Below are 15,983 nucleotides of genomic sequence, written 5' to 3' on the forward strand. Positions count from 1 at the left end.
AGTTTGCACAGGTCTTGATTACCTATGGGCTGACTTAAAAATACTTAGATATATTGTCTGATCTCAAATGAAATCTCCAAATTACTAGTGTTCAAAAATTTGAATGATTTCAATATTTTGAAAACATAATATGAAAACAAGATTTTTCTTCTCAAGATTATCCCTAAGAAATACTTCTGTGTATTTATATATATTTATTTGCACAAGAGAAGTTATTAGGTTCTTGGAAGGCATTGATGGTAACTTCCTTCTCCAAATGACAGAAGAGCCAATGAGGAGAGGTGCTATTCTGGACTTCATTATGACCTACAATGAGAGGTGAGGAATGTGAAGTTCAAGGACAGCTTTGGCTGCAGTGACCATGAAATGGTGCAGATTAGGATCCCGAGGGCAGCAAGGAGGCAGCACACCAAGCTCGCTACCCTGGACTTTGGGAGACCAGACCTATCCTCCTCAGGAATCTGCTTGGTACCACAGAACAAAGCCCTGGAGAGAAGAGAGGCTGCAGAAAATTGGATAATTATTCACCGTAAAGATCTGTAGTCACATGGACTAAGCCCCAGAAGGCTGGGAGAAAGGGGAGCTTTCTCCCAGGCAGGGATAAAAAAAGCAGGGACTGGGAGAAAGAATAGCTGCCCACTCTAGTAGAATATCAGGCCCAAGACCAGCTAAGGAACCCTAAGGGGCACAAGTCCATGGGACCTGATGAGATGAATCTGTAGGTCCTGAGGGAAATTGCAAATGTATTTGCAAAGCCACTATCCATTGCATTTAAGAAATAATGGCAGTGTAGTGAAGTTCCCAGTGAATAGAAAAAGGGAAGCATAACATCCCATTCAGAAAAAAAAAAAAAAAAAAAAAAAAGGAAAAGTAAGACTCAGGGAACTACAAGCCAGTCAGTCTCAACTTTGTTCACAGCAATATTATGGAGCAGATCTTCCTAGGAAATATGTTGCAGCACATGTAAAATAAGGAGGTGATTTGTGACAGCCAATACAGTTTCATTAAGAGCAGATCATACCTGGAAAATCTGGTCGCCTTCTACAATGGGGTTACAGTATTGGTGAAAAGGGGAAGAACAACTAACATCATCAATCTGGACTTTTGCAAAACATTTGACATTGTCCCAGATGACACCCTTGTCTCTAAATTAGAGAGATATAGATTTGACAGATGGACAATTCTATGTGCAACGAATTGTCTGGATGGTCCCACTTAAAGAGTTGCAGTCAATGGCTTAATATCCAAGTGGAGATCAATGATGAGTGCTGTTCCTCAGAGGTTGGCATTGGGACCAGCACTGTTTCACATTTTTATTGTTTACATGGACAGTGCGATTGAGTGTATGCTCAGCAAGTTTGCCAATGACATCAAGCTGTGTGGTGCAGTCAACACTGTGGAGGTGACATCCAGAAGGACCTCAGCAGGCTTGAGAGGTGGGCCTGTGAGAACCTTATGAAGTTCAACAAGGCCAAATGCAAGGTCGGAACGGATTGAAAGAGAACGGATTGAAAGCAGACCTGCAGAGAAGGACTTAGGTTATTGATTGATGAGAAGCTCAAAATGAGATGTCAATGTGTGCTTGTAGCCTAGAAAGACAACTGTATCCTGGGCTGCATCAAAGGAAACATGACCAGCATTTTGAGGAAGGTGATTTTCCCTCTCTGCTCTACTCTTGGCAGACTCCATCTGGAGTACTGCATTCTTCTCTGGGGCCCCCAGCACAAAAAGGACGTGGGTGTATTAGAACAAATCCAAAAGAAAGCCATGAGGATGATCAGAGGGCTGGAGCACCTCTTCTGTGAAGACATCTTGAGAGCTGGGGTTGTTCAGCATGGAGAAATCTCCAGAGAGACCTCATACACAGGTTTTCAGTACCTAAAGGGGGTCTACAGGAAAGTTGAGAAGGGACTCTTTATCAGGGAGTGTTATAGTGTTATAGGACAAGGGCTAATGGCATTAAAAAAAAAAAAAAAAAAAAAAAAAAAAAAAAAAAAGTAGGTATTAGATTAGATTAGATTAGGTATTCAGAAGAAAGTCTTTACTCAGAGGCTGGTAGGGCTCTGGAACATGTTACCTAGAGAAGCTGTGGATGCCCCATTCCTGGTGGTGCTCAAGGCCAGGTTGGATGGGGCTTTAAGCAACCTGGGTGAGTGGGAGGTGTCCTGCCCATGGCAGGGGGATTAGAAATGGGTGATCTTTAAAGTTCTTTCCAACCTAAACCATTTTATGATTATGTTTGTATAATTACATATGTGAGTGTATAAATACAATAGAATATGTATATAAGTATTTTACATGGGAAACATGGTTGCTGGATATACATGTCTTTAACTGAATTGCATTTTTAACTGTTTTTTTTTGTTGTTGTTGTTGTTGTTCTTTTAAAAATAAACATTATTTATTTTCATTCACCTAAAAATAAAATATGACTTAAAAAACAAAAACAAACAAACAAACAAACAACAAAAGAAAAGGCATCTTATCCTGCCAAACTAATCAGTGTTTGCTTCATTTTGGTTTTGATTTTGAATATTTTGAGCAAAAATCCGAGTGCAAGAAAAAAAAATACTAATGCTAGTGAATGAATTTGTTTTAGTCAGGATGACTGAAAAGGCCATGTAAAGAGTTGCAAAATGCTCTTATCCGTGTGTTAAATTGCATAGCAGCTGTATTGGCAACGTTGTAAGTACCTCAGTTTATTTGAATGAAGATGAGAGGAGAGGTGTAAGATCTTCATTCATTAACTGCTCCTTACAAACCACAAAACACCGTGCTAAACTATCAGTGGATGCAATCTCTTGCTAACCAGCTTTTAACTCCTTTAGTTAAGGAAGAATAAAATCTGGGAGGCAGCTGGCATGCAATAAATCCAGGCTGTGGAGACACAGCTAAGTTAAAGGAAGGTCATACCAGAGATTGTGTTGGAGATTTTCACTACTGTGGGGAGAGGAGTTGCTGCATCATGCTGTAGTAGCACTGGGTAGCAATGAGTCATACAGACATTTCCTAGAGGGCTGCCAATGAACAGGCAGGACCCTGAGACTATGCATGCAACAGACTGAAGATTTTTGCAGGAGCAGTCGAGGGTCAGGTTTTCTTGCTATCAGAAATTCATCCAGTTAAACCACATATCACCTCTTGGGAGTGGGTCACTGACTAAAGTAATACTATCTTAGGTTAGGCATGGGTCTGAGTTCTCTGCAACATCTGTGAGACTGCAACATTTGGCACACACCTTCTAGAAGAGAAGTGCTAGTAACATCTATATTCCTATACTTATGTTGTTTAACCTGGTGGGTAGCTAGGCAGCACACAGACATTCTCTTACTCCCTCACACATACAGTGGGACTGCAGAGAGAACTGGAAAAAAAAATGTAAAAGCTCATGGGTCGAGATAAAGGCAATTTAATAAGATAGAAAAGGAAGAGTGATATAATAATAGTAACAGAAATGAAATAGTAATAATAAATATAAATAATAAATAATATATTAATCAATAACATGACATATAATTTTGTAAAATTGATATTTCACATTTATAATAATATTTCATATATCATGTTATGACGTCACATAATATTAATATATCATATATCATATCATATTGTTATATATGGAGTAGTAATTCGTGTCGAGAAAATGGTTGATATTAATAAAGAAGGGGGAGATTTGGGAATGTGGCCATGGGGGTTGGAAAGCCCCATGGTTGAGATAACATTAGACTCTTATGATATAATGAAGTCATGTCATCAATAAAGAGGTAGAAAGAAGGAGTGAAAAGGAACAGGCTAGCAAAACAGAGACCAGGACAGGAACAGGGACATGGGTTGCCTCATGAAGATAGGTTCAGCCAAACTCAGCAAACTGCTCATAGAAGCTTGTACAGAAAGTTGCTGGAAATAGGCGCACTGGAGCTGGGAAGAAACTCAAGCTGAGAGAAGCTGACCTGAGCACACAACTGCCCCTCGCTGATAAGCAGTTGCACATTATGGGGAATCATACATCCTTAGGAACAAAGACTGTCCTGGTAACTTTACAGCTTATTCTCCTTATTAGCAATCAGACAGTTTACGATCCTGAAATATGGGACCAATCTGAGGTCAAGGTGTGGGACTCTGCAACTAAAACCGACAAAGTTGCAGTGGGATTGCTTGGCACCTGGTGAGCAGTCTCTGAGACCTTAATGAGCCCTCTGGGACCACAATCAGAAAGGTGTGGTTTGCCAGACAGTGAGGGAGCTGGGGGTTCATTTACTGATCTGACTGCTATGCCATGGGCCCCTCTGCTGCTACAGCCATGGAAGGCTTTTGCTGTTACACCCCCTGCTGACCTGGATGTGCCTTTTGACCAAGGCCCTGTTGGCCTTGAAAATGAGATGGATATGCTTTTCTTCGATTCAGGAAGGATGGGACACATAAGGCCTGAAGGCCAAATTGCTTGACAACTTAAAGCAAGACATATTGTTCAAAAGGAATGGAAAATGGAGACTGTTAAGGATTTAAGGACTTAAAAGATTGTTTGTTACCTTTTTTGATTGTACATATGTATAGTCATACTTGGGTTTAGTATGTAAAAGCAATGTTCTGTATATTCAGAATGTTTGATGTTCGTGTGTGTGTGTTGGTAGAGCATAGACTCCCTGAGCACCCAGCACTGTTTACTTGCCTTTTATAACTTGTTGCCGACGGAAGGAAGACCCAGCACATCAATATGAGTGAACAGTGAACTTCAACTTTAATGGATAGCTCAGTCGCCTTTTATCTAGTTTGAACATAATCTACTCATACATATTGCAGAAACTAAGCTCAGGATTGGTTAACACTTCCCGGGCTTTTCAGTCTGGTCCTCCTTCTTTTGGCTACTTGTCCCACCTTAGGGACTTTCCCGATGGCCCAAGGGCATCGTGTCCTTGAGCCTGATTGGCTCTCAGCCAGCTGCATACGTGCCAAGGCTCATGTGAGTTGAGTACGGTGCTTCACCAGCCCATTGTCTCCCAACTGCTCAACATTCACATGTCCCGCCTCACTTAACGATTCCTCCACAATTCCCCCGTTTTTATTTTGCAGCAACTATAATCAATATAACTATAAGTAGAAAACGAAGTTCCTCTTTGACAAAGAAAAAACCATCCACCCATGTTCCCAAAAACAGATGTAAACCAACCTCCGAACCAACTATCTTTTACTACAATTTTTTGCGTATGATCCCTTAACCATTTCAAACATAATCAACTCATCAACGAAAGGATCAGACGCAGAAGCGAGGAATAGGCAAAATGAACTTTGTCCGGTTTGTTTTGTCCATGTACTAGGAACCCAGGTTGGCCCTGTAGGGGAAGAGATACACACATAACCTCGCCCCATATAATTCACATCAGCAGGCCGCAGCCATTGTAATACATTTATTATCATTTTCAGACTTAATGTAATGACGTGTCGCGGGTGGTTCATCATCATCACCAAATACGCACAAATGATTGAGAACAAATAAGGTTTTATCCACCCTCTCTCTAATATCTGTAATGTCTTTATCTTGGGCTTGTAAAATTTGATGTTTCCAACCATACTCATCCTTCCAAGTCACTGCAGCAGTTCGAGAACGTTTTCCTGCGTCAGTGAAAACTGTCACTGCATTCTTAAGTGGGATAGAGGATCGTTTTGGCTTAGTTATCCATCCCTGGTTTTCCATCCATGTCAGAGCTGTTGATTGTAATGTTTTTGCTACTATAGTAGCGCCATCCTGTAGTAGTGCAGCTTGTAACTCTTCGGAGTTTTGTATATACCATTCCAAATCGCCTGGTTTCATGGGTAACCAGATAATATTTGGAGGAACCCCATCCACTTGCAATATTCGATTCCTCCCCTTCTTTACTAATTCTGCTAATGTTGCAATTTTTTCTTGAATTTTTCGTCGAGGTTGTAACGGAGGAGCTATCCATTCTAATACCACAGTTTCTCCTCCCTTCTCCCCCGTTTTTATTTTTTGCTGTGTTATGGCACCCATCAGGCATTTTGAGCCACATAGAACGGTAAGATCGAGTGGCTTATCAGATATACGTCGATGCGTGACACTCGTTGTGATCAAAGATGCGATTTGTTGTAGTATTTCTTGTTGTTTTTCTGATAGTGTCACTTTTGAAGCAGGATCAGTTCCTTTTAATAACGGCCGAAGGGGATTTAACAGTTCATTCGGAATCCCGACTACTGGCCTGATCCATTGTAAATCTCCCAGCAGTTTTTGAGCATCATTAAGAGTTTTGATATCTGATTGGATTGTAAGTTTTTGAGGCTGAATGGTGGAATCTGTAATTTTCCAACCCAAAAACTTCCAGGGACTTGTCTCCTGAACCTTTTCCGGTGCAAGTACGAGTCCCATTTGTTTTAAGGTCAGTGTTAAGTCATTTTTCTGTTGTAGACTTGATTCGAATGTAGGCCAATGCGGTGGCCAACTTTGCGCAATGATTATTGTCACATCTGCGCCAGTGTCCAACAATGCCTCAATTTGCAGTTTCTCATCCTTTAAACATACTGTGATTTTTTGTCGTGGTCTCTGCTGCATGCCAAGCGTTAATAACGCTATTTTTCCTGCGGAGCCAAATGCTCCGAGTCCTTGGTCCTTATTGACCATCGGTGGTAGAGATGCTGCAAGGTGTGGCAACGGAATTAATTGAGCTATCTTTGTATTCCGCGGCACATGCATTGGAGGAAACATTGCAGAAACTATAATCTGTATTTCCCCACAATAGTCTTTATCTATAAGTCCAACCAATATTTGTAATCCATTCAAGGTAGCAGACGATCTTCCGATCAATAAAGCTCCTACAGGATCACCATTGACAGTAACTGGTCCCATAACTCCTGTTCCTACCCTGGTGGGTTTAGAGTCCAATAACGTTACATCTACTGCTGTTGCCAAATCCAAGCCGAGACTCCCTCTGGTGACTGGTCGGAGGTAAACGGTGTCGTTCCGGCCGCTGTGGTAAATGCCGCTTTTTGTGTCGTCGCGGGGCGGTCCTTCCCGCTGCTCTGGCCGTTTCCCGACGCACCATACCGACAGATGACACCACACTGATCTCGTTTTGCACTCTTGTTTCCTATGTCTGGTGATCCCACAGCGAAAACAACGCGGTGGCAGTGAAGTCCCTCGGCCAGTAGGACGGCCTCTGGGCGTTTGCAAAGGAGCAAGGGCAGCGAATACTTGATTCTGCGATTTCTGTGCAGTCTCTCTGAATACCTGTGCCTGTTCTTTCATGCTATTCCCTAGTTGTTTTATTACATCTACCAACATAGCCTGCGGACCCACGGGTACCTGAGCCATCCTTTCTAAACCCTCTTCAATTGTCCAAGTTCCCGGTAACGTAGCTAATATACTACGAGTTGAAGGGTTGCAGTTTTGAATTGCACACTGCTTTAGAATAGTGCCCTTTAGATAATCAGGTACCCCAGCCGCTTGTATTGCGTTTGCTACTCGATCAATAAACAACCCAAATGGTTCCTCCCTTCCTTGCTTGATGCCCATATAGGATGGTATCCCCCCTGGCTCTCTAATTTGGTCCAAGGCTCTTCGAGCCAATCTCATTGATTCTTTAGCTTTGTCTGGACCCAGCAACGCTTGTGTCTCTAATCTATAATATGGTCCGAGTCCCATCAATTCCTCCAACGTGACACCATACAATGGATCTCCAGGTGCCCTTATCACAGCTACTGCCTCTTGACAAGCACTTTGCCAATGCGCATTAAAAAGAAGCTGTTGATGTTGTGTTAGGATCAGCTTCATTATACCACGTATGTCCCCGGGGAGCAATATATTAGTTCCCCAAATATAATCTAACATTTGCCGAGTAGGTTCCCCCTTTAAACCAGAATCATTTACTGTAGATCGTAATTGAGTTAATAGTTTCCAGTATAAATTTGTCGTATTAATGGTCACATTCCCCTGTGCATCTGGTGGTGAGTATACTACCGGAAAAGCTTGTGTTAACTGTGCTGCCGTTTCATCATTTCCTTCACGCAGTGCCTCATTTGCTATTTGCCTCCATCGCTCCTTTCCAAGGCCAATAGGGCCTGGGTCAAAAGGCACGTTTAGGTCAACAGGGGGCGTAACAGCAAAGGCCTTCGATGGCTGCAGACCTTCTCCTCCCTGCGCCCCCGTTGTGAAGGGATTTATATTTGATGGAAATGAGTTAGCACTGGTCCTTTCACTTGCTCCTTTCTCACTTTCTATTGGAGCAGTTGGAGCTGTTGGTAGTGAGAGCTCCTCCTCTGCTACAGAGGACATTGTCACAGGCACCCCCGAAATTCCCGAGACCCCCTGTGTAATAGTAGAAGTTCTAACGGAAGGTGGCAACGGGCAATCTGTTCCTTCCATATTTATTTGCTGTGGATTAACACTATTAACCCTGCTTGGTGGTCCTGACCACTCTGTTGCAGCAGCGGCAACTCTTTGTTCATCTTTATGTGTGGCTAATGCATTAGCCACTACTCTCCATGGCCTCATCAAATCTCCCAGTAAACTTAACATCGTTCCTAACATCATCAAACAATTTATTTCCAAATTTACGTCACTCTGTTCAAAAACTGTATCAGGACTTGTAAAACAACCTTTAGCTAGCCCATATACTAATAACCCTGGCAAATCTTTTTCTACAATCTGTATCTAAAATGCTCTGCTTTTCTAAAAAGCATTTGAGCAAATAATACGCCGCTTATCTTTTCATACCTTTATATACGTCGGTTGCAGCCTTTGCAAAGACCTTGGCGGCGCTTTTCCGGCGGGACCCTAAATAGGCTCATCCCGGGTGCGGGGACTCCCTTTCACCTTCGCGCGCACCTTCCCGGCGCGGGTGCGGGGATTCTTGTCCCTTCCACCTCCTGGGCTGCGTTGCAGGACCAGCTTCTCCTTTATTCCGTCCAACCGTGGCCGTGGATCACTGCCAGCAGTGTCCAAATCCTGTTCAGACTTGTCCCTGTTCGGGCGCCAATTTGTTGCCGACGGAAGGAAGACCCAGCACATCAATATGAGTGAACAGTGAACTTCAACTTTAATGGATAGCTCAGTCGCCTTTTATCTAGTTTGAACATAATCTACTCATACATATTGCAGAAACTAAGCTCAGGATTGGTTAACACTTCCCGGGCTTTTCAGTCTGGTCCTCCTTCTTTTGGCTACTTGTCCCACCTTAGGGACTTTCCCGATGGCCCAAGGGCATCGTGTCCTTGAGCCTGATTGGCTCTCAGCCAGCTGCATACGTGCCAAGGCTCATGTGAGTTGAGTACGGTGCTTCACCAGCCCATTGTCTCCCAACTGCTCAACATTCACATGTCCCGCCTCACTTAACGATTCCTCCACAATAACTTTTATTAATTTTCCTTTTATAAATATTACTAAATTCAGATTGAGTTGAGACTTCATTTATAACAACCCTCAGCCCCTTTACTAACAGGACAACATTAGAAGCTGAAAAGTCCTTGTCTCTTTGTAAGCACTGCTCTACAACAATTAAATTATCTGTGTGGTATCATCATTACTATCATTCTAAATCCAAAATACAGCATCATACCAGCTACTAGGAGGTAAATTAACTCTATCCCAGAAAAAAAAAAAAGGACAACTCATCTACTTCAAGACTTACTGTTAATTATTTTCTTCTTATATAAATGTTTTGATCATTTTAAATGTAAATAGATTTAGTTAAAATATCATAAACAACAACTCAATGTGATTAATTTGTCTCAGGGTCAAATAGTCTTATATAGAAAAAATAATATATTGTCTATATCCTGACAAGTTGCAGATACAATATTATTTTGAAAAAACAAACAAACAAAAAAAAAAAACCTACAATGATGCCTATCTCCAAAGAAAAAGAACAGATGCAAACTGCTAATCATAATTCAAACTCAAGAGATAGTGCTGTAAAGATAAAAGAAATTAAAAGATAAAACAGATGAAAAAAGGGGAAGGGGGGGAGGAAAGAAAAAAAAAAAGAGAAAAAAAAAGAAAGCTCTGTATGTGGAGACTGGTGGAGACTGTCTAGGAATTTCAAAGTCAAAAAATCAAAAAACAAATACAAGACAGGCTTTCACATTTTCATCATAATTCTTTACAGGTTAGATGAATTATTACCTAAAATAGGTCTAGCTTAAAATGACTACATTAAAGAATGATTCTTTCCAACTCTTAAACTGACAGTATATTTTACATCATATTTTATATTTATTTATTTATTATTACATAAGATCTTTTATAACCCTTCTTGTTGAAACAAAGGACTGTCTATTTAGTTCTGAAACTAGTAAAAGTGGTGAACTTTCTTGGAAGGCAAGGTAAAAGACAGAGTCTATTACTCAGGAGAGTTTTCACTATGTCAGAAATAAAATTCATCTCATTGTCTTCTCTGCAGTGGTAATCTGAGATACAATGCCAATTTTCATAGCAAATTTCATAGCACAGATGCCTGTCCATTTGAATATAGACTGGAAACTGTAACTTGTTTAATGAGAACAAATGAAAGAGAAACATTTATGACTTTTTCTTGCTCCTGGTTTATTTCTAACATATATTGGTGCTTAAGACTTGAAAAAATAAAGATCTTTAAAAATCATAGAATCATAGGATCATTAAAGCTGAAAAAAAACCAACAACTCCAAGATCATCTGGTCCAACCATCCTCCTACCACCAATATTACCCACTAAACTGTGTCCCTAAGAACCAAGACCAATCTTTCCTTAAACAACCCCAGGGATGGTGACTCTACCATCCCTGGGCATCCCATTCCAACGTCTAACCACTCTTTCTGAGAAGGAATTTCTCCAGATTTCCCTGAACCTCCCCTGGCACAACTTGAGGCTATTTCCTCTAGTCCTATTGTTATTTATCTGCTAGAAGAGGCTGACTCCCAGCTCCCCACAGCTTCCTTTCAGGTAACTGTAGAGAGCAATAAGATGTCCCCTGAGCCTCCTCTTCTCCAGGCTAAACAACCCCAGTTCCCTCAGCTGCTCCTCAGGAGATTTGTGTTCCAGGCCCTTCACCAGCTTCATAGCCCTTCTCTGGACAGCCTCCAGGGCCTCAATATCCTTCTAGTTGTGAGGGGCCCAAAACTGAACACAATACTCAAGATACAGCCTCACCAGAGCAGAGTACGGGGGAACGACCACTTCCCTGGTCCTGCTGGCTACACTATTCCTGATACAAGCTAGGACGCCGTTGGCCTTCTTGGCCACCTTGACACCCTGCTAGCTCATGTTCAGGTGAGCATTGACCACCACCCCCAGATCCTTTTCCTCTGTAAAGCTTTGGAGCCACTGTCCCCTAAGCCTGTAGCACTGCATGGGGTTGTTGTGACAAAAGTGCAGGACCTGGCACTTAGCCCTGTTTAACCTCTTCACATTGGCTTCTGCCAAATGATTCAACCTGTCCAGGTCCCTCTGCAGGACCTTCTTACCCTCTGGCAGGTTAAGACTTCTGCCAGCTTGGTGTCATCTGCAAAATTTGGTGTCGTCTCTAAATACACACTTATTCCTTATCCAGTCAACAATAGTATATATTTAGGATAAATTTTTGCTTTGTTTTAATTTTAATCCTAATAAAAGATATTTCCTGCACTCTGAATCTTTGGAAAGAACCTTCACACTTTTCCAGTTAACAGAGTTCTTTGAGAAGATACATACAAAGTAATTCATTATATAGTTGAAAAATCTAGGCACTAATTTGTCATCCCAATCTCTTTGCTTTCCCTTTAAATTCATGTTTTCTGATTAGGAAGTTTACATTTCAATTGCTGTATTTTCTGTATTAATCTCTGAATGATATTTTAGTTGAGAACTCTCTTTACATCATATTAGAAACTATTTGCCATACTCTATTTAAAATCAAGCTGCTATTAGATTTAGAGGCATTTCATTTCCTAGTATCTTAATTAACAGGTTTTTAGTTTAATATATGTTTATTTTATATATTAAATTAAGCATTTTTTTAGATAGCATAAGTGCTTCATTAAAATATTGATGATCTCTTTAATATATGAGGTACTATATCCTTGCAGAGGAAAAAATGAAGTAAAAACTACAGTTTATAATTCATGAGTTTTACTAAATCTTTGTATATGTCCCTTGTTATTACCACAAATAAATTTATGCTAATGAGTACTAAAAACTTTTATATGAACTCTGATCTTCAGTTTATACATATCAAAAGGGTGTCATTAGCCACATCCACAATAATCCATTGTTAAAATAAGTTTCTCTGCATGAGTAAGGAATTTTATGTTTTCCTATTTTACCAAAGAGAAGTTAAAGCATCATATACCTTTATAGGTTTAAGGAAATGAAAACACATTTAGTTACACCTTTCAGAATGAAAGATTTGGGGGACATGGTCAGCTGGCAAGCAAAGATTGTGTCACTTTTGTCACTGTTGAAGTAATATTTTGAATATATCTGACCTGCAGCTCATGGTATACCATGGCAGTACAGATATCCATACTGCAGCCTGGAGAAGGTCCCACACTGGAACATGTGCATATGACCTGAGGGAGGTTGCAGACTATGGAAAACCCAGTCAGGAGCAGGTTCTGGGCTGGAACTACAGCCTGTGGAGAGAAGCCCACAGTAGCACCAACAGGTGATTTAGTGGGAGCCATCACCCATGGGGGACCCATGTTGTAACAGTCTATTCCTCAAGGACTGAACCCTGAGGTACAGACCAATAATGGAGCACTTATTGAAGAACTTCAATCTGTAGGAAGCCCCCAGGATCAGTTTAGGAAGGACTGCATCCTGTGGGAGGGACTCCACACTGGATCAGTAGAAGAGAGTGACCATGAATGAGTGTCAGATGACAAACTGTTATAGACTGATCACATTATCCCTGTACCTCACTCCCCTGTACTTCTCAGAGAAAGGAGGTAAAAGAAGATGGTGGAGGTGAAATTATATTTAGTTTGCTTTTAGTTTCTCACTGCTACAGTCTGCCAGAATAAGGAAAAAAATGAAATTAAGTTCCCTGTTTTGCCCACGACAGTAATAGGTGAGTTATTTGTCTATATCTCATCCTTTGAGCCATTTTTCATTTTATTTTCTTCCCCTGTTCCTTTGATGAGGTGAGTGAAACAGCAGCATAGTACAGTATAGCTGGCCATCAGTGTGAAAACACCACACCATGGTCCCATTAGTAGGCAGCAGGGGAACTTTGCTCTGGTGCCTGGAGCACCTCCTTCCCTTCCTTGGGTGGCGTGGTGTCTGTAGAGTTGTTTCTCTGTTGTGGTTTTGGCTGTGACAGAGTTAATTTTCTTCATAGAGGCTTACAAAATGTCATAGTTTGCATTTTTGATGGAAAAGATTATCATAACACACTGACATTATTAGTTGTTTCACAACAGTGCTTACACAGAGCCAAGGATTTTTCCACTTCTTATGCTGCCCTGCTAGGGAGCAGGCTAGGTGTGTACAAGAGCCTTGGAGAGGACACAGCCAGGACAGCCAGCCCAAGCTGAACAAAGGGATATTCTACTGATGTCATGCTCAGCAATAAAAGAAGGGGTAAATAAGGGGTTGCATCAAGAGTGATAACATTTGTTTTCCCAATAAATTATTGTGTGCCTTTCTGAACATCTCCACCATCTCATCATCACACAGCAAGTGGCTGTGTAGCACATAGGTGCCTGCTGGTGTTAAACTGCAAAAGTCCTTTTTGGTACCCAACATAGGGTCCATAAGGTTTCAGATGATGACAGATTTGATTGGGGTGTGGAGTGTGCCAAACCAAATTTATAGATGTTATAGCTGTTTAGCTGCTAATTGGCAGGCTTCTGTTCTTGCCATGAGGCTTGCTTGCCTTCCTGTATGTTAGAGTCCAGTGCTTGTTAGAGGTTGTTTTTGCTTCTAGTGTTAATTCTACTCCTTATCACCTCGTTTTGCTGTGCCTGGGGACATATTGATAAAAGTTATGGGCATCCACATGGACAGGTCAACAGCCATGGCACTGACACTCTCTCTGTGCTTCTGTACTTGGCAGGATGGAACTCCAGACTGAACTTGAGTCAGAGGCACTGTGACCTGTGGATGAGTTGGTATAGGAGAGGGTACACCCCAGAGAATCTCTGGCAATGGATAAGTCCCCTGTGAAGCAAAGTACACCTTTAAGCATCAGCTGTCAGAAAGAAGTCCATGCTACAGCAAGTACACTTTGCAGTGTCCATGTCTGTGGACTAATCCATGCCAAAATACCTCAAAGTGTTCTGTGTCTGTGAATAAGACCATGATACTGCAGGCATCTGAAGGGACCTCTGAAGGGATTGTGGTAAATGGGAAAGTCTGTACCTGAACAGGTACACCTTGAAGTGACTTTGGCTGTAGATAAGTCCATGACACAGCAGGTATAACTCTGAAGAGTCTGTGGCCGAATAATAAGTCTGCACCAGAACAAGTAGACCTCAAAGCATTAGTGGCGATGGATTAGTCAGTGGCACAGTAGATAAACCTCTGAATGGACTGTGTTCATGGATACAGCCATTACAGAGCAGGTACACCTCTATGGACTGTAGTCAATGGACAAGCTCAGGCTGCAACAGGGGCAAGGGGAAGAGTTGATAGCAATGTTAAACCCTAGAGACTGGTCTGAAGGTCCCAGGCATGGACACCATGATGGATATACCTTTCAATTGTTGTAACCTATGATCTGAATTGCAAGTTATAGGAAGCCCTATAGCAGGAATCACTCAAAACAACAAAGGTTGATTCTTGCAAGACATAGTGAAACTGTAGCAGTGACATGACCTGAGATGGCTTTGGCATCTAATAAATCCACATGACACACCACCTCTGCTGTTTTGAAAAACAACCATAACAGACAGAACCTAAGTTGTGGATTAAAAAAATGAGTGGATATTTTATGAACAGTTTATGAACATGTCTCGGTTGTTTTAGTCAAGAGAAAAGATATCTATGTATTAACTGAATAGTAAACCACAATATTCTCTCACATTTTCTCACCTTTCTCTCAGGCTGCTTCTGCACAGAAGTTTTTATTCCTTCTTAAATATTCTCTCATAGAGATACAGCCAGCATCACTCATTGACTCAGCTTTGACCAGCAGCAGATCTCTTTTCAAGATTTCTGGAATTGGCCCTTATCTAACACAGGGATGCTTCTGAGTCCTTTTTATAGAAGTCACTGGTCCCTGTTGCCCTGCTCAGCTACCACAACCTCAACATGTAAACCCAATTCAATGTTGGAACAACTGTATAATGCAGTTAGAAAATAAATAATCTTAATCTTCCTTGTTATATTGCAAATTATCATCCAGGTTTCCCATCTTCTATCTAGTTGTTTTGCAATTAAATTTTACAAAGTAATAATAAAAAACAGAGGTATCAAATAACTGAGTTCATTTTTTTCTAATTAAGGAAATACACCTAAGTTAGAAGACAAGTTTATTGTGAACCTTAATAAATAATCATAGTCTTAACTGTCTAAGAATTATTTGTCCAGTAACAATGATACTAAAAGTTGCAGTCCACAATTTTCATTTATTTCAGACGTTTTTTTAAATTTTCCAATTCCTTTGGAAAAAATATCTATTATCCATGGCACTAGTCTTTTTTTTTTTTTTTTCCAGGAAGAAGATGAGGATGCTGAATGTGATTTTGATGTGTTATTAGAAATGTGAGTTTTCTGCTGAGGGAACATGATGTTGATGGTGCATATTCTTCCTATTCTCTCTGGGATCATTTTCACATGTTTGTCAATGCTCTAAATACCATTTCTATCTTCATTGCTTCTCAGTTTTACATCATATCCAAGTTTATTTTATATGGCTTTATTTGTGATGGAGACTTAGTCTTTGATCTCTTTGTTCCAAGGTTGCTTCTACACAGATTCTAAGGTTACTTTATTTTAATAAACAAATTATTTACTAATTGTGATTGTAACAGATCTGTTGTTTCTTCTTGCATTTCCAAAAACTCCACTTTCACCTTAG

The sequence above is a fragment of the Anas platyrhynchos genome, chromosome Z (assembly GCF_047663525.1).
Source record: "Anas platyrhynchos isolate ZD024472 breed Pekin duck chromosome Z, IASCAAS_PekinDuck_T2T, whole genome shotgun sequence".
Lineage (NCBI taxonomy): Eukaryota > Metazoa > Chordata > Aves > Anseriformes > Anatidae > Anas > Anas platyrhynchos.